This window comes from Dermacentor albipictus, chromosome 7 (genome assembly GCF_038994185.2).
Source record: "Dermacentor albipictus isolate Rhodes 1998 colony chromosome 7, USDA_Dalb.pri_finalv2, whole genome shotgun sequence".
Classification (NCBI taxonomy): Eukaryota; Metazoa; Arthropoda; class Arachnida; order Ixodida; family Ixodidae; genus Dermacentor; species Dermacentor albipictus.
The window spans coordinates 36631601-36650110 of record NC_091827.1 but is presented as its reverse complement, the minus strand read 5'-3'; the positions used below and the strand labels follow the sequence as shown (position 1 = coordinate 36650110).

The window sequence follows — 18510 nt, the reverse complement described above, 5'->3', positions numbered from 1 at the left end:
AATGGGGAAATCACCCTTCTTCAATGATCAGGTTGCACGATGCACTAGTGACGAGTCGAATAATGTATCAGCTCCCTTTAATTTCCCCATCGATATCACAGCTGGAACGACTTGAGGTTCTGCACAGAAAGGGCCTAAGAAGGGCTCTTGGCGTTCCGCAGACTGCTCCTAACAATGCAGTACTTTATGAATCTCTATCGAGACCTCTTAGCTTAGTCGCTTCACAAAGGTTATTGATGCAAATTGGCCGCCTCAAACAGACGGCAGCTGGCCGAGCCCTTCTACAGCGCCTTCGAAAGAGATCCGAGTCCCGAGCGTACTTGGCCCTTAATACTCTTGGTTACCTGGGTATTGACGCTAGAGGTCGAATTAAGAGGTCGAAACCACCTTGGTCTTTCGCGAGCCTCGATAGTTCGTTGGCAGTTCCTCGCGTTCGTGCTAAGCGGAGTTCTCCTTTGGCAGCAACGCGTTCGCTCGTACTGGAACATCTTGAAACGGAATATGCACGTCACCTTCAAATTTTTACTGATGGCTCTGTGGACAAGGTCAGAGGATCTAGTGCAGCTGCTTTTCACATTCCCTCTTTGAACTTTGATTGGTCCGTTCGCTTCACTGCAGTCGTGTCCTCCACAACGGCCGAAAGCGTTGCCATTGAGGCAGCTCTCAAAAAGCTACGGTTTTGTACGCCTCAACCTGTGGTCATTCTTACAGATTCGAAATCCGCCCTTCAAAGGTTAGAGCACGGATTCCCTACTGATGCCTTATCTCTAAGCTCCCTACGTTCGGTGCAAAATCTCAGTGTCAAAGGCTTCTCCATACGATTCCAATGGGTGCCATCACACATAGGTATCATAGGCAACGAGATGGCGGACAGCCTCGCCCATAGAGCGCTGTCTGGGAATCCTTCGAGAAAAGTGCCTCAAGAAGACGGGAGACTCTTCAGAGAAGCGGTGTCGTGCCACTTCAGTTCTTTGTGGAGCTCACCTCACAAGCCATGTGTGATCAAGGGTCTCCAAAGAAACCAAGCAACCTTACTGCTACGCATTCGCACGGGCTCTGCTCGTACCCCTGCGTGGATGTTTAAGACTGGCCTGGCGTTATCACCATTATGTTCAACGTGTGGTGTGTGTGGTGACATTGAACATTACCTAATGTGCTGTACTGTGTATAACGCGGAAAGGAGGGTGTTATTCGGGTCTCTCAAGAACACAGGACTTCCTCACAGTTCGCTTCAGGACATAATTTTCCCGCGCGGGAACCGGTTGTGTAGGAAGGAGGTCTCTCGCCTTCTGTTAAATTACCTACAGGACACGGATTTGGCTTCAACATGGTGAACTGAGGAGTGGACATTTGTAATTGGGAGGTCTGTGTCGGATTACGTGATTTAATTATTTTAAGTGTCGCTACGGTGGAGCAATTGCCGGCAGCAACTGCAAGGCTAATCCCACCAGTAGCCTACAACAACTCAACTCAACTCAACTCAACGCAGCACCGACCAGGATTTAACAATTATCACTCATCGTGAACGTCAGGTCGTGTGTTCTGCAAGGAAAAGTGAAGTGTTTTCTAAGCTGACTACCGCATAGTTTCGCAATGGATAACTACAAATTGATACTGCACTTTTTATGTACACGAATACAATGTGCAAGTGATGCCCTGCAATTAATGAGTAGAGAGCTTAAGAACCTGCCCACAACACCGCAGAACACAGCACTGGTATTTAAGAAAAACAAAATTACAATAAGTGGGCAAAGCAACGCAGGAACAATGGTGCGCACAGGTCGGAGATATAGCATAGCTCATGGCCCTCAGTTATATACTTCCGTTCACCTGAGATACAGAAATACTCTTGTCAGTCACCTCCTTTCATGATCTGGATAAACCTTCTTAACGTGTCTTTATGTTTCTCGCATGGTCAGTCATCCCCAGTGTTTCCTCGACACCGTCCTCTTTCTACTTACCCAGCAAATATTTTTTTTTCATTCACACCTTCTATCCCTCGGCGAAGAACGACGCCGACTCAATCGCACACTTGAGAACACTTTATTAGCATGCACACACTATAGATCTTGCTGCGAAGGATAACATTTTTCATTCAATTTCGTTCCGGGTGTCATTTGGGCACTATTAATTTCGTTCCACTTACCCAGTTAAACATACGTGGAACGATATTGAGAGTCCGAAACTCTCATTAATTTATTAATTAAATTATTCATTCCTTCATTCCACCGAAGCAAGAGTCGACTCATAAGGCGATTCGTTCCACATAGGCCACTCATATTAAGCGGAATATTTTTGAATATATGTTCCACTTAGTGGAACCATACGTAACGTGATTAAGAGTGTATTTTCGGACACCCGTGCCAAAAAAATGAAGCTCTACCAAGATTATCACTTCCAATTACTACAGTACCCTTAGTTCTTCTCAACCGGTTGACCCACTTTACTTATGTACTACGTCACCACCAAGGTGACCGTCTCACAATCTCTCTTCTTATCTCTTTCCCTCCCTACTCCCCCCTCCCTCCGTTCTCGCGATATGCAAGTTATGCATGCGGCGTACGATGTATCGATGGCCGGCTACTTCCCATCGTTGTCATCGTCCCTCTCTTTCACTCTCTCTCTCTCTCTCTCTCTCTCTCTCTCTCTCTCCAGTTCGTCAGCTTTCGCACTTTAAATAAACCCGCGCAATCAAAATTTGCTTCTGTCAATTTAACGCCAGCTCTAAAAGCTCACCGTTTGTTGTATTCGTCCGCTTCCACTCGAATTTTTTCCCCGGATAAGCGCACATGTCATTGGTTCCAATGAGGGCTCTGTGGATAAAAGAGCGAAAATTCCTGTGAGTAAAAATGAACCATCTCTCGCTGTATGTGTCGAAAGGACTAAAAAGAAAAAAAGAGTGGAAGCTTTTGCGGGAGTTAATGTGCATTACACAGTATTGTCTGCATTTAAAATCACTACTTCTTTTGTGCAAATGAGGCAAAACGCGTGTTTACTTCTAGAAATCTAGCTTTAGAAAATTTATAATGAAGCAAACAAGCGAAACAAAACCAATCAAGCTAAGCTCTGCCATATAGAAAAAAGAAATAATTACAGTGGCATGTGCTCTTTGTCGGTTCTCCTACGATCATCACTGGTTGCACATTTCATTTCCCATTTCGTTTCCCATAACGTGCATTCAGCGCCCAGATAAAAGACGTCGACAACAAAAAGAACACATCTTCACCTTTTGACATGAATATGTCAATCGCTTCATAACGTTCGAAGTCGGGCCAGCAAGGGCTTTTCAACTGTGATCTTGCAGCCATTATGGACATACATGCGACAAACACAAAAGCAACTCTTCAGTTTTGCAGGTGCTTGGTAGCTGAAAGAGAGGCAAAATTCGATTTTCTTTCCCTTCTGGTGGCCACTATTTCGAAGAAGAGAAAATAAGGCTTTCAATATTTCAGCGCGTTTGAAAGTGCACAATGCTGTAGCGTGCCTTTGACTTTGGCTCATTGAATTCGATTTCAAAACATACAACTGTACCATTCAACATCGAAAGCACATTTGTGCACGGATACGTCCTCACGAAAGTTGACACAAAGAAAGGATATTGCGCGAAAGCCCCTTGCGTAGGCAACACCCTCTCCTTTAAGCGGGAGTAACCCGTCGTTTATTTCAATCAACAGGTCCCTCTGGTGTCGCCCCACTCGAACTGCGTCCACCCTTTCGAACGGACTCTTTCTACGCGCCGGTGAACGAAATAGAAATGAACGCTCCTAAAACCCCCGTCGAAAAGCACTCACAAACTATCCGCAACACCACTTCAAGTCACTGACCTCCCCGTGCCTCTGCAAGCCCTCTTTTCTCACTCGCCCGGGGGTCCAGGCCACGTCCAGCTTTCTGCAAAGCCTAAAGAGTATGCACAGTCGAAAGGTACAGGCAGGCGGTCAGGGGAGGACGTCTCGAAGGGTCCATCGTCTGGGAATGGCCAGCTGGCAGCCCACCCGGTCACTGCCGCTATACGGTGGACGTCAACAGACCTGCGATCGGGAGAAAGCCTTCTTTTGAGCTCCCTTATCCTATACGATACATACACACAGACACCGATAGACAAGTTGGGGATGCTGGGGGGGAGGGGGGTTCAGGGAGGGACAGTGGCGATCCAAGTACAGGCGGCTGGAGGTAACGGTCACCGCACAGCAGACGCCGTTGCAAGCGGCTGTGTATGCGTACACACACACGCGGGCGCGTCCACAGAGCGTACGTCCGCTTTGCCCGCGACTGACCGCTCACCCCCTCCCATCCCTAACCCCTCCCCCACGCCCTTTCTTGAGACCCGCTGTACGACACAAAAGTGTCTGTCTGGGTCGTCGCTCCGTTTCCCTCTCCGCGTGTCTCGCTCATCGAACGCAGCGAGCGGGTTTGTCCCCGAAACTTAAGCGTGACAGACCGACGTGAAACGGCGAAAAGAGTTCGCTCACAAGTGGTGGTATAGAACTGCGAACGCATAATGCAATGGTCCCCTTGAGTGGAGCGGACGCATACAGCAAAGCCGCACGCGAAGCGAACTTTGCTGGCGAACCCTTTCGCCAGGCCGTGAAACACCCACCTGTTCGTCGAGGGTTGGTCTCGCACACTCCCGTTCACACTTTCGCGATTGCTAGCGATTTCGGCGGCCACTCGAGAGCACTCCTTACTCGGTAAACACTGGTGTTATACCAGCATTCTTTTTTTGTATTTTAGTTAGAACAACTCGTTTTAAAAGCGACGGTGACAAATAGCGATGTTTCACCTTTTTCTGGTGGTTTCCTGGGAATGATGAAGATTACCTGATCAGGTAAATTTATATGCCTCCCCCACCCCCGAAGGAGATACTAAATTAAGATAATCACGAATTAACCTTCTAGTTCAGTGAAAGGCACGTGTTGTAGAGAAATTGGAGCCACTACTTGCACTAATTCTGGGACATCCGTGCCGAAAATTAGCGGCAAAAACATGCGCTGGCGTTGCACTGAATATCGCTTCGCACGTTTGAAGGGAGGGCTTCGGGAAGATTTTTGAGTAAAGCACCAACGTATTTCGTGGCATTATTGAGGGTCGATAGTAACGCCGATCAGAATATTTTGTTAAGCAGACTTGACATCACTGCTGATCTGGCCTGGTTTCACAATTTCCAACATGCGCCCGATTAGAGAGTAATTAGTGGAAGTTTGTCAACCAGGTAAACATCGCGATTTGTCGTATACGGAATGCATTCCTTTTCAGGTAATCCACCTGAACAGGCACAAATTCGCAATTTGCGCCATGCGACTTGTTTAAACCCGTCCGAAAAAAAAGCTATAGGATAAAAGAACATATATAGGGCACCTTTACTTCTAATTTGTCTGACTCATGTGCGAGAGTTGTCAATTTTTTCTTGTCAATTTGTTACGCACACTTTGTACGTCCCACCGAGCTGTCGTGTCCCTTGCACCAACAAGTGAAGCGCAATGGCTGTCTGTCTGTAGTCTGAGTATGTTTACTAGGCTTGGTGGCGACTTCATACCGTGGCGTGTATTCTCCAAGTAAATTGAACCTCATCAAGGTGTTGGCGTTAACAGCACATCATGTCATAGTTCCGAGACTGGGACTGGTGCAAAGGCAACTTACCGTGTTACGACTGCAATCTGTGTCTTGACTGCATTTTGGTCCTTACACTGCCCATGTCCAGAAAAGGTTACTGCTATCGAACGCTGGTAATCAAGCATTACAGCGCATCATCTTCACTAACTTAAGCTGCACTAAGCCCCCATATCCTACTAGTACGTTGCTGATCACCTCAGCCATTGTTGGTTTTCCTTTACTGAAATGTGAATCAGGCAAGGCGGCTTTCCGGCACTACTACCCTGTCGGAGACGACGGAAGGGAGCGGCACTACTGAAACGAGGACTGCCTGTGGTGCCTTGCGCGTCAGGCACAGCTGAGCTCAACCTCCCCTTTGGACGAATGCAACTATGCCAGAAAGTGAAATGGAACTGATGGAAGTGGCGTTCGCTCGATATTTATTAATGGCGTACGCCAAGATAATGATAAGTTCGAAAAGGAAGTACCATTTCACATTGATTCCTTACACTATGTTATACGGTTCATGCAATGCCAAGCGTCAAATACGGCCACTTCGACTAGACGAGAGAGCCCAAATCAGCACAAATGTTTGGAACGGTCATTGACCCCGTGGGAGCGGTCAGCAATGCAGTTTTCTTTTATTTTTCGAGACAGAAGAACCGCAAGAAGCTGCGACAAAAGGCAGATCCTATGCCGTCGCATCTCTAGAGACCCGCTCGCACTCTGTCACTCTCAACACACGCGAGATTCGAGCCAAGACGAAGCCGATGTGAACAAGAAAAACGGGCCCAATCCTCTCCGTCCCCGAGACGATTCAAGGAGTAAAAGAGGCCTTTCCCACCGCCTAAACTTCGTCTGAAGACTGCACTCCGGTGGGTAAGAATCTCCAAATCCTGTCCGAACCGGTGTCAAGACAAGCGGGATGGTCCTCAAAGTAGGAACGCGAAAAGGAGTGAGAGAAAAAAAGAAGATGAAAAGAAGCGCCGATTTCTTCCCCTGGCGGCGACTGGGTGAAAGAAACAACAAGAAACGACAGAAGCGGACCAGCAGCACGAGCCAGCCGCTCACGTAAAATAAAATGCAGAGAGAGAGAGAGAGAGAGAGAGAGAGAGAGAGCGGGGGGAGGGAGAGAGCCTCCCTTTCGTGTAAGGTCGGACAGGCCAACATCTGTCTCCCCCCCTCCCCCAAACTCCCCACCATCGCTGCAGCTTTTCTTTTTTCTTTTATTTGTCGCGCTAGGGAAAGCGTCTCGGCGGTAGATAGAAGAGGTATAAGAGCGGGTGAGAGTGGTGCGGCCTGACGGCGCTTAATTCAATCGCCCCGGGCAGCTGCAAGGCCGAGATAAAAGAAGCACCGAAGACACAAGCGGGCGGCCAAGCGCTGCAGCAGGAGGCTGCAGCATAAGGGGAGGGGGGAGGGGGGGGAGCGAACTGGGTCTCGTTCGTTCCGTTGTGCATATACACGCGCAATGCCCGAGTGCGCAGACAAGGCGTCTCTGTGGGTATACGTAATGGGTCCGCACTATCGGTGGAGGTGGCATACAGATGCGGCGTGCCAATAGCGTTCCGTTTCGAAGCAGGTCGTTGAGTTTACTTTAAAGTGTCACTATAGGAAACAAAATGTCGGGGTAATGCGAATCCGCATTGTTAAATTGACGTTTCTGCAATGGCGTAGTGGCCACTCTTGGCATGAGAGATGGATCGGTAAAAGCCGGGGAATGAAAACGTAGCAAGGAAGGACGAGTGGCGACACTGCCGCCAACTTTACGTATCAGATTTATGTGACGTCATGGATAACGTCATCGTCTATTCCAGTTTACTTAATTGTTTACCACTGAAGGAGTATACATTGAATTCTCAAGGAACCAAAAACCCTGGATAGCGGGTTTTGAGACCATTTCATGGCCTGTAATGGACATGGATACGGTAAAGGATATGAAATCCCTGAAGTCACGCTTTTGTACCGGCATTTGTCCCACCGGTGTCTCACACTGTCGTTCGAGTGTGAAGTACCATTGCACTGACGGGACGGAAAATTCAGACAGGGAAGCATGGCCGTCCATTTTCTCCAGCCAACAATCGATCTTTAATTCTGCGAAATTCTTAAAGATGGAGGTTCGGAAAGACTATACTCTAGAAGTCTCAATTGATTTATTGCTGTTTTTTAGTGTCTCTTGAAGATACGAAAACTGCCAACAGGTTTGTGGCTTATGTCGCAGGAATTGGTAACGAGTCATAAGATTGTAGCTGTAGATTCTTGGTGATGAAGAAAAGAAAAGCTTTAGGGATAGTTCAGAAGGACTGTCTGTTGGGTTAGTTGATCTAACATTCTAAATTCCATATACAGCGCAAAAATACATATATATACATAAAGAAGACACGAAAGCGCTTGTCCGCGTCTTTCGTGTCTTCTTTGTGTGAATGTGGAATTGAGCATTTGGAATTGATGAATAGTTGACAGCACATATGGTGGCAGTAATGACCCATCAATTGACCAGCATTAGTGACCACTCAAGCCAAGCTAATAGGAAATAGCATATTTTGTAATTTGACAGAAGATGCACTGTAATGTCTACGACCAGCTGCTCTTGAGGAAGCTCGTTCGGCAATGAGCAGATATTCTTTTTTTAGTCTAAAATATTTTAAAAATCGTCATCTGAAATGAAGGTTGTTTCCGTGAGAGATATTCGTCGATTATTTTCCGTGTTTCTCACAAACTGCGATTGGGCAAGAAATAGAGTGGCGTACTAGCGGAAAATGTTATTTTGGTGTTTAAGCATTATATTGATGCTTTAGCAGCCAAGAGCAGCCGCACAACAGCATGCCTCTCGTTCTAGCATATATAAAGTGCTTGACTAAAGGCATTACAAGAAATCGCGCAAATTTTGTTGTAGTAATATTAACATTCTAAAATAAAGGAAGGTACTATGCCACTTATACATAAAACGGTCCCTATAGAGTTTAACACGGATGTAAATATAATAATAATAATAATAATAATAATCATCATCATCTTTATCGCCTATATTATTACACAAATTTTTTACTGTGCCCGTATAATGGGTCACGGCCGGACGTATGCTGCGGACTCGTCTCAAGTTAGTGCAGACCTTGTCATGAACTTGGAGCCCATCGCTGATTGAAAGCATGACGCCTTGGACACTTCTGATAGTAAAGGACTGATTTGCATCGTCGAAAAAAAAAAAATGAAAGCCAGTGTACCGAACCTATGCGAAATCAGATTAGCCTACTGCTGTCAAAGATAACATTTATATTCAAATATCTGCCATCGCAGGACTTCCGTGGCGTTCTATCTAGGATTCGTAGGAATACAAGGATTAGCACGCTCAACGATGTACACGATCTTCAGACCAGCAGCTCTTACATAATCCCGGAATATATATATATATTTTCTCACGTTGCAAGCTTTCCTATCAAACTTTTCAAAACACATTGGTCTCTTCCTGCGCTTTGTCCTCGTTTTGAGCACCACTTGAGCGACTCCAATCTAGCTCCAACTCCATTATGAACTTTGACTTCGAAACATATTGATCTCATGATCAGGAAATTTCGATGACGGCAGAAGACTTACTCGATTTTTGAGCTTTCCAATTATAACACTGGATGCGGGACGAACGTACGCTCAATGTTGGGTCATGATCTTCCAAGTGCGTAGCCCATATTGCCCCCCCCCCCCCCCCGCCCCCGACGTTGGATATATATACCGGCACTACTTCGCCTGCTGCTAGGATTACAGTGGCAGCATATAGCGGGCCAACCAAACACGGAGATACGCATATGCATGGATGGCGTCACCAAACTCGTTACCCTCAATACTTGAAACTTTCAGATTTTAAGACGACACTACATGTTTACTCTGTTCTTGAGCATGAATGCATCTATGCGACACTGGACTTGTTTTTGTTTTTCGTTTTTTTACAGTTCGCTTAGCATCCAACAAAGCTGTTCCTTAGCATCGAATAGTCTCAGTGAATGCTTGTCAAGCCAACCGAAAGCACTACAAAACGTTCTTTCAAATAGCAGCTTCAATGCATATCTCAACTTTCTTCCTTATACTCATGCATCTTCGGCGAACCTAACTTCCGCGTGTAGTTATATACAAGACAAGGTAGCATCTCCTAGTGGGTTATTTCTTCAAATACTTCGGAGAACTTGGCGCCGACTGGAAAGCGTTTCACAGCTATACTGAACGCTAATCGGTGCCGGCACACATCGCGAGCGGCGAACGTAAAATGGACGCAACATTCAATACGCGTTATTGTTACAACCGCCCTCTCGGCGGAGTCAATCAACGCAGCGTGTCCACGCGAGAGGGCGCGCGCGAACGAAGGCTAAATTCACCGCGTCGGCACACGAGCGCGCGGGGCAACTTAATTTGCGGAGGTGGGAGAGAACGCCAGCCGAGCGGTGCAACAACACACACGGACAGACACACACACGCGCGCACACTCCGAGGCGCACACAAAAGCCAGCAAGGCACACAGGAAAACGGTGGTGGTGGTGGTGGCCAGGTGCGCTCTCCCTTTCTCTTTCTAAACCCCCCTCGTTCTCTCTTTCCCGAACCACATAACATTCGTCAAGCGAGTCGCGTGGGGCTACGGGAGCCGAGAGGAGGAAGGGAGAGGAGGTCGTCGTGGGGAGAGGAGGAGGTGCGCGGGGTCTCACTCGAGAGAGCTCCCTCGCCGATCGGCGTCGAGCGCACAACGGCGTGTCGGTCGGTAAGGCTTTCTTTCTTCCTTTGGTTCGTTCTCGGTTTCTTTAATTCTTTGTTCTGTTTCGCGCACGTGCGCGCAGATGGCACGAGCCAGGCGCAAGCGAAGAGACACGCGTGCCACTCGCGCGAGCCGGGTGGAGGGGGAGGGGAATCATTCAGCAGCCCCCCTTCGCTTTCGCCGGAAGAAATCGGAAGGTATAGACCCTCTCGGAGCTATCTGGACGCTGCTACTGCTTAAGTGTGATGTGCAAACGTGGCTCGTTAAGAGCAATATTGGTCACGTGGCACTGACGGTGTTGAGGTAGTAACACTGACCTTGTAGAGCAACTGGAAGAACAAAGCTTTCTCTTTTCTTTCTTTATTACGTCTTTCCTTTTCTTTTATCTGGCTCTTTCTTCCTTATTTCTGTTTAGTGGGCGAAGTTGTGCGGAAAAAAGCAAAACAATGCCTTGAAGGAACACGTTTGAAGCATACACACAACGCGATAGAAAGTGCTTGTAGGTGCCGGGGGACAACTGTATACGCGATGCGTTCCACAGGCCATTTATGCAGTTTATTAACGTGCATGCAGTTCTGAAAGCACAGTGTTGCATGGCCACGCACACAAGACATTGAGTGCCCGTCCTTCTCCGTTCAGCCATCGGACCACTGTGACACACCCTACACGAAGCTTTTATAACATGGCTCCGAGGAGGCTGAACGACCATACCGAGTTCGAAATATGAGCACGATCTGATTAAATGGGCTAATCTCGCTGCTAAAATGGAAGCAACGTTCAGGAATAATCCGGTGTGCCAAGGTCGTTTATTAGCGGGAAAACGATGCCAGGTTAAGCGATAATTCGGTATCGCTTATTGCGCTATGGCTTATTGTGGTATCGATTATTGCGATGCCGAAGATACCGATGCCGACTTACCATTACCGGAAAAGGTCCAAGAACCCCGTACGCGCGGCGATATATCCTACGCATGATCTGTTACGCCTGTAGGTTTTCCGCGGAAACAGTCGAGGGACACAACCGCTCTTTCAAGTGGGTACTTATTCACACCGACGGGTATGTTGCAAACGTAACGTATATGAAAGATACACTTAGATGCGAAAGGCCGTACTTCCATGTACGCACACGAGGTAACTACCCCTTACTTTCCGTCACGTTTGTTCTGGTTAAAACAGCTTTCGTTTGTTGAAACACGGAGATGAAAGGTGTAAAGTACGTTATAAAAATTTGTTTAGACGGTTTATAGACTCTCTTAAGACCTCTTATAGACTACCTTACTCTTTTTTAAATATTTGTTCTTGTTTTTATAAAATTCAACAGAATATGCATAAACCAGCCCGAAGTATTTGCTGTGGACATTCAAAGTACCTTACAAAAGCGTAGGTAGACGGTCTATAGACTGTCTATAGACCTCATATAAACTGCCTCGCCGTTTTATATACTTGTTCTTGTTTTTCTAAAATTCAGTTGACTATGCATAAACCAGCAAAGATAATTCGCTGTTGAAATTATGCAAGCAATTGTCGAAAAAATGTGTAAGGCCATATAAATCTTTAGTCTGCCTATGAACTAGTATACACGATTTGTCTATAGAAAGGTTATATACATTTCTCCACGAATATCGTATGGGTCGAATTGTCGAGAAAGGGTGTATCGTCATAAGTCCATAGAGTGTTTAGAGACTATAGTCTATAAGATTTTTCTGTAGGCAACCTATTGACCTATAGACAAATATCTATAACCTTTCTATAGACTGTCTCTAGGAGTTTTCGCAAGCGTTAGTAAATTAACATCGAGTAAAAAAATTGGCACACTGATGATACGTCCCGAATTTTTATGTTAACTCATGGCATTCGACACACATGCATTTACGGGTTTGCTTTCACCGTCTGTGACGACACCACAACGGTCTAGATGAAATTGAATGGTAAGAATATGCGCACAAAGCACTTCCACGCAATTCCGCACGCGTTCGATAATAAAACTGCAACGATCATTTTACGCACTTCCTTCCCTGTTAATTTTCGAAAGGAATGAACGAAAGGTGGATTATAATGTATGAGGTATCGTGTGAGGATATAGGATGGCCTTTAGGGCCATCAATATCTCATGGCCATAAAGGATTACCTTTAGGGCTATCAATATATCATGTCCCCAAAATGGCCTTTAGGGTCATTCTTAGTTATCTGAGCTCTGCGCCAATCATTGTTAGTCGGTAAAGTTCTGGCATGGAGATTATGCAAGTGATCGTTTCTTTTTTCGTTTCTGTAGGCAGGGTTCACTGCACTGAGAGACACACAAACAAGGCGAGCCACAACAAGGCAGAGGAAAACAAGAAGTCCGCGAAAATGGACCCTGAATATCAACAATAAAACAGTTACGACTGGGAATCAACAATGGTCTTCCAAGCAACGTGTTTGGGGGCAACGTTTCGACAAGTGGGCTTGTATTCGTCAGGTCAATGACCCCGACAAGTGCACGTGTCGAGGCCTGGCTCCGGCGACATGTCTTTCTGATACCGCAGACGCATGTTCGTTTTCAATGGTAATTAAAACCAAACGCCATTGAAACCCGCGTAGCTAATCGTCTCGTTTATGTGAGCTGGCGGAACGGAGCCAATGGAGCTCGCCAGTTTCTTCGGCCACCGGTTTCAATGTCATTGAAAGAGAGCATGTTTCCGCGGTATCAGGCCACTTGTTGATCACTTCAAATCTCAATCTTCATTTCATTGACTCGTTCTGGTTGTTAAAGCATTCTTTGGAAAACCTGTCTTCACCCGTTTAGAGGAAAAGATTTGGTTTATTACTCGCACAAACGAATGGCCAGAATGGTCGTTATCGAATTTAGAGCCAAAGTCTCGGGGCTGCTTTGTACGTCAATGTGATGATCCGGATTCTGGATGATTGTCTCGTACGTTAAGCAGTTGTGGCCGAGGAAGAGAGCCTTAAAACTTTGTGGGTCTGTTAATAGAACGGAAAGTCTGTCAATACTTGTTTTACGTTAAGCATGGTGGTATAAGCAGCGTGAAAAAACTTCCCACCAAACATCCCACCACAACGAAGAGGCGCTTTGTCTGCGTCCTCTGTCGTGTGCGAATTCGTCGCGCTGCCTACGCCATTATGACTTAATCGGTTCAAATGTCGCCAAGACATGAATGGGTTGTGAGTGGGGCCGAAGCTTAAATGGATTTCCATTGAATCCACAACGTGTAATAAAGATGGTGCTGGCATTCTGGACGCTCGGAATACAACGCGATGTTTACGTCAGCATCAAAAGAAAAGTAGCTGGCGGGTGGGCGTCAGTTTTCTACACAGCGTTACGTGCATATTAAACGTTCTTGCACCTTTACGAGTGTAACAAAATTGTGTTTGTTGTCTTATGGTTAACAACATCATGCTTAAGGGGTAAAACCGTATCGTTGGTGGGAATCAATGAAGTCTGCTTGTGCGTGGAATTCTTGCAGCTCAAAAAAATTGTGACAGCTGTGACACCGGGACACGAAAGGTATATTAAATAAACTTTCAAAACTATTCCTGTCACATTCTCATGTTAAATACCTCTGCGTATCCATACTGGTCACAATTATTGAACAGTTTTCAGCTACGCCGTTTTTCATCGCATGTGTATCTAGACGTCGCCGTCTTGCGGAATAACTTTTAGAGCCTTAAAAGCAGGGTCATTACCCATAGGACGAGACAACACCCTTAAGGGTGTAATGTTTCTGTAGTGTGGGTCCCAAACTCACCGCGACAGAGATAATAAATACAGCGGGCGTTGCGACAGGTAAAGAAAAGTCGTGAAATTACCATGGCGAAATGTATTCGGCGAATGTTCCCAGAAAAAATTGCAGCACGGTGCTTCAGGCACACCAGCACTGTCTAATGAGGGAGAAGGACTATCTTAAAAGCTTATGAAATCTCATTATCGTACTTTTCCACTAAGTGAAACGTTTTATTGAACGTACGCACGCTTTCTCTTTCTTTTCTCGTAATCGTACATATCCCTGATGTGTTCACAACAGCATTAATCAGAAACGTATTTTCATGCGGAACGTTTGTTCACGCTAACGTACAACTAGGGACGGTCGCAAAGCATGATTTGCATCTGTGTAAAAAAATTATGGGGTTTTACGTGCGAAAACCACTTCCTGATTATGAGGCACGCCGTAGTGGGGGACTCCGGAAACTTCGACCACCCGGGGTTCTTTAAGGTGCACCTAAATCTAAGTACACGGGTGTTTTCGCATTTCGCCCCCATCGAAATGCGACCGCCGTGGCCAGGATTCGATCCCGCGACCTCGTGCTCAGCAGCCTAACACCATAGCCACTGAGCAACCACGGCGGGTGCATCTGTGTACGGCGATCGGTGTACTCAAGTTGTGACACCCACGAGGATCTTGCATCCACAGTCGCGAGCGCGCTTGTTTTCAACGAGGCAATCGTGAGAAAGCACAGTTGCAACTACGAAAGGTCATTTGTGACTACTGAACTTTGCAACTGATCTCACTGTAACATTTTACATATATTTTTTAAATTCCCCTTGCAGCAATTGCAGCATTTTGCGCGCAGCTGCATAGTGTTAGAGGAGAGAAGTAGCCTGCTCCCCTTGCATGTCCCTAAACGCAGCTAAACATTGAAAAAAAGAAAAGCTGAACGTCGATATTTAGGCAAGCCAACAGAGCATGACGCCACGATCAGAAATTCGATGGTGCTGCAGCCACATTGACTGCATACATGTAGGCAAAAAAACAAAACAAACTAACGTACGTTCTGACAAATTCTACTTGCGTTAGCTTTTTATAATATGGAAGACTAATGCAAGTGACCGAGTTATCGATATTTACTTTGCGTAGGTTATCGACAAAATTCGGAAATGTTGAACGTAGGCGTAGCCTGTTCTTCCTGCCTCCAGTGCATCCTATTGCTTACAAAGCCTTGAAGTTTGTCGATGCAATGAGCTGCGCGTCGAGACATCTGCACGCGGTAGCAGTTACGTATTTCATCCATCGACGCACAAAGACAGCAGCACCTCCTAAATTACAAGGACAACGACGTACGCGAAGGGAAAAGAAAAACAGAACCAACAGCTGCCACGACTAAGAACACGGAACTTTCGTTCGAGCAAATGGAGTGGAGGACGAGGGGGGGGGGGGGTGCTTGTCAACGCAAGCTTCGCGGGAGTTGCGTATATAGCCGACATGTTCTCCAGCCGCGCCGATGACTAAGATTACATGCCTGCTGCTCCAGACACGTGCCAAACTTACCTTACAGACCGAGGTGGGAGAGAAGCATCCACAACGGTAACACCATCCCTCTTCCCCCCCCCCCCCGCTCTCCCTCTCTCCGCAAATGAATCTCGCTTTGAACCACAGACAGCACAGAAGAAGCCAAGCTATTCGGCGGCAAAGAAAGGAAGAAAGAGAAAGAAAGATACGTTGAAGGACAGCTCTGCACCGGAGGCAGAGAATAGCAGAAGCTTTCCTTTTTTTTTTCAAGGGCTCCGCTAGAGCCGCACAATTCGCTTTCACTCTTGGACCCGCAAGTTCAAGGTTCGTCGACCTTGGCTCGGCGGCGGAACCAGGAAACCGCGGAAGGCGCGTAACATCTGCCCTTCCAGATTTGGCCTCCCGAACTCCTTAACCCCCCCCCTCCCCCCCGAAACACCCGTCACGCCGCAAGAAGAACCCCGGGGTGTTCTTCGAGAGCGAAAGGACAGAAAGGAACGTCGGGCTGCTTGGAGAGAGGAGGGGGAAAACCCGGCGACCCCGGGCGCAGACAGTGTACGAAGCCACACGGACTGCTGCAGACTTCTTTCAAACCGCACGATCCCTTGCCACACAAAACACTCAACTCGCTCGGTCGCAGGGAGAAAGGGCAAAGCGTGTTGGGGAAAAAGGCGACGCCGAAGAAAGTGAGCCGAGGAAAAGAAAGAAAGGTTGAAAAGAAAAGGGAACGAGAGGGCTGCTGGACGTGGGGCGAAAGCGTCGTGCTCCTTCTATACGTGAAATCGAATAAAGTGAGAAAAGAAAGAAAGCATAACGGAAGGAAAAGGAGGAGAATCGGGAGACGCTGAGTACCCACACGAGGGCATAAATCACGACACCGCACGCGTCTTTCGAGCAAGAGCAGGGAAAGGAAAAAATGAAAGGCGGCAAGGAACCAGAAGAAAGAAAAAAGAAAGAAGAGAAAGGAAGCTCTCTGTCTCCGGGAGTTAGGGATGCGAAGAAAGAAGGAGGCTCGAGTTTGCGGAAGAGAGGTCCTCGCCGCTGGGCTTCCACTTCCGGGTCTTGGGCGAGCCGTGCGGCTTTCGTCGCTGAAGAACCCCGGAAGAAGAAGTATAGTAGAAGGAGAAACGAAACGCGCCATAGATCGCGGCGATGGGGAAGAGAAAGTGCTTTGACCTTGAAGTGGGACGCGCGCGTAGCGGCCGAGTGAAAGCGACGGAGCGCGGAGTTGTTATGCGGGTTTAAGAAAGCCTGGCATAGAGCGAGAGAGAAAGAAAAATATGAAGTTGGGAGGAAGAAAGGGCGGAAGAAACTTCCGGGGGCTCGCAAAAAAAAAACGCCGGGCGCACTTCCTCAAGGTTATCCGCGCGCGCGCACTTCTCCGAAGGGCACGCGACCGACAGCCTCCGCTCTTCCGCAATCCGATCAAAGGGGCTGCTTCCTCGAAAGCCTCGCACACTTATACCCGTCTGCTTAGTTTAGGTATGCATACATATTCTTTTATTTCTCTAGCATATTTCGCGCTTTCACGCAGTTTCGTAAATGGGATAGGAGCTCAGAAGGGATTTAAGGACCGGGTGGGTGTTCCAACCCTTTCTTCCTGGTACGAGCGGCTGCTGGGCGTGTATGTATAAAGTGGTGCGGGAACCCAAGGCCACAACTCTGTGTCGGGTGAAAAAGAAAAAAGCGTTAAGCGGCGCATTTTCTCTTTTTTCCCGTCTCCTTTGACTGCGCTCTGGGGTTATGGAGGGAAAGCTTACCACCCATTCATTTTTTGTCGTTTTATTTTTTTTAAAATTTGTGACGGCACGTGGCAGACGTGTGAGATGCGTGAGGGCCCGTTGGCAGAGCAATGGAAGCTTTGAACGCTGAAGGCCATTTCCAGTGACGCCATTCTCTCATGATCGCAGGCAGATGTAATGGGAGGCCAAGAGGAACCAGGTTGTATGAGGAAAAAATTTACGACATGGAGGCTTTACTTCTTTCTCAAACCGCGCATTAGTTGCTCACACCTAGAATAACTCGTAGTTGTGCCAGTTGGTAACGAATTTTGGCAACAGCCTGTAGGAGCTCAAGAAAACAGACCCACATACATGCGCGCACTCTCAAACACACACACACACACACACACACACACACACACACACACACACACACACACACACACACACACACACACACACACACACACACACACACACACACACCTACCTTTCTCTTTCTTTTTTTGACGCAGACGCTGAAAACGTTGACACGGAAGAAATGAGGAGTTAAAAGACCCAAGCGGCTGAAGCGAGAACGCGCAGATTGAGGTGCGAATTGATAGTCAAGCACTTGAGCGTGAAAAATCAACACTGCGAAAGACATTCACTGACGCTGCGACATAACGGAAAGGATAGGTCGGCTTCACCATCAGTGAAAAGAGTGCAGCAGTGGTGGTTCTGCGCTGAGGCGACAACCGTCACTGTATCTGCAGCGTTAGTCATCGTTGCAACAGAGTTCAACAACGGCTGAGAGAGCAGCGACGGTTGACGCTTCGGAGGGTGTCTTAATGGACTGATCCAAAAAGTGGCACAAGGACATATGTTCCAACACCAACAAGTTTGAAGAAGGAGCGTGTCGTATATAATGCGAAAGAAATCTCGGACGAAGAAGTGAGCCCCATGGAAAACGGTAAAGTTCAGACAAGAACAAAAAGTTGTGAAAGAAGACTTCTTTCTTACTATATGCCAAATCTCCAACAGGGTACCATGGAAACATCGCTCACTGAAATAAATGCTGATGAAGTGTTTAAACTTGTGAATAGAGAGGAAAATAAAGAAAATAAAGGAATATAAAGGAAAAAGAATGTCAAGGTTACGGGCCGTGTATTGTCCAGGGAAAAAAACTAGCTGTCGTCAGATGTTGTAGTGAAATCGTAAAGCGCAGGTTTCGATCCGACTGTGAAACAGTTCCCACTGAA

At 47.0% G+C, this 18510-nt stretch overlaps 1 long non-coding RNA gene across 1 annotated transcript in view; it reads right to left on the bottom strand.

Moving 5' to 3' along the window:
- Positions 1 to 2638: 2638 nt before the first annotated feature.
- Positions 2639 to 18510, bottom strand: part of LOC135905710 (uncharacterized) — a 233603-nt gene continuing 217731 nt past the window's right edge. Inside the window, exons 4-5 of the long non-coding RNA XR_010565452.2 lie at positions 3825 to 4028; positions 2639 to 2813 (exon numbers count right to left, since the gene is read on the bottom strand). This is a non-coding gene — a long non-coding RNA (uncharacterized lncRNA). The remainder of the gene's footprint in view (positions 2814 to 3824; positions 4029 to 18510) is intronic.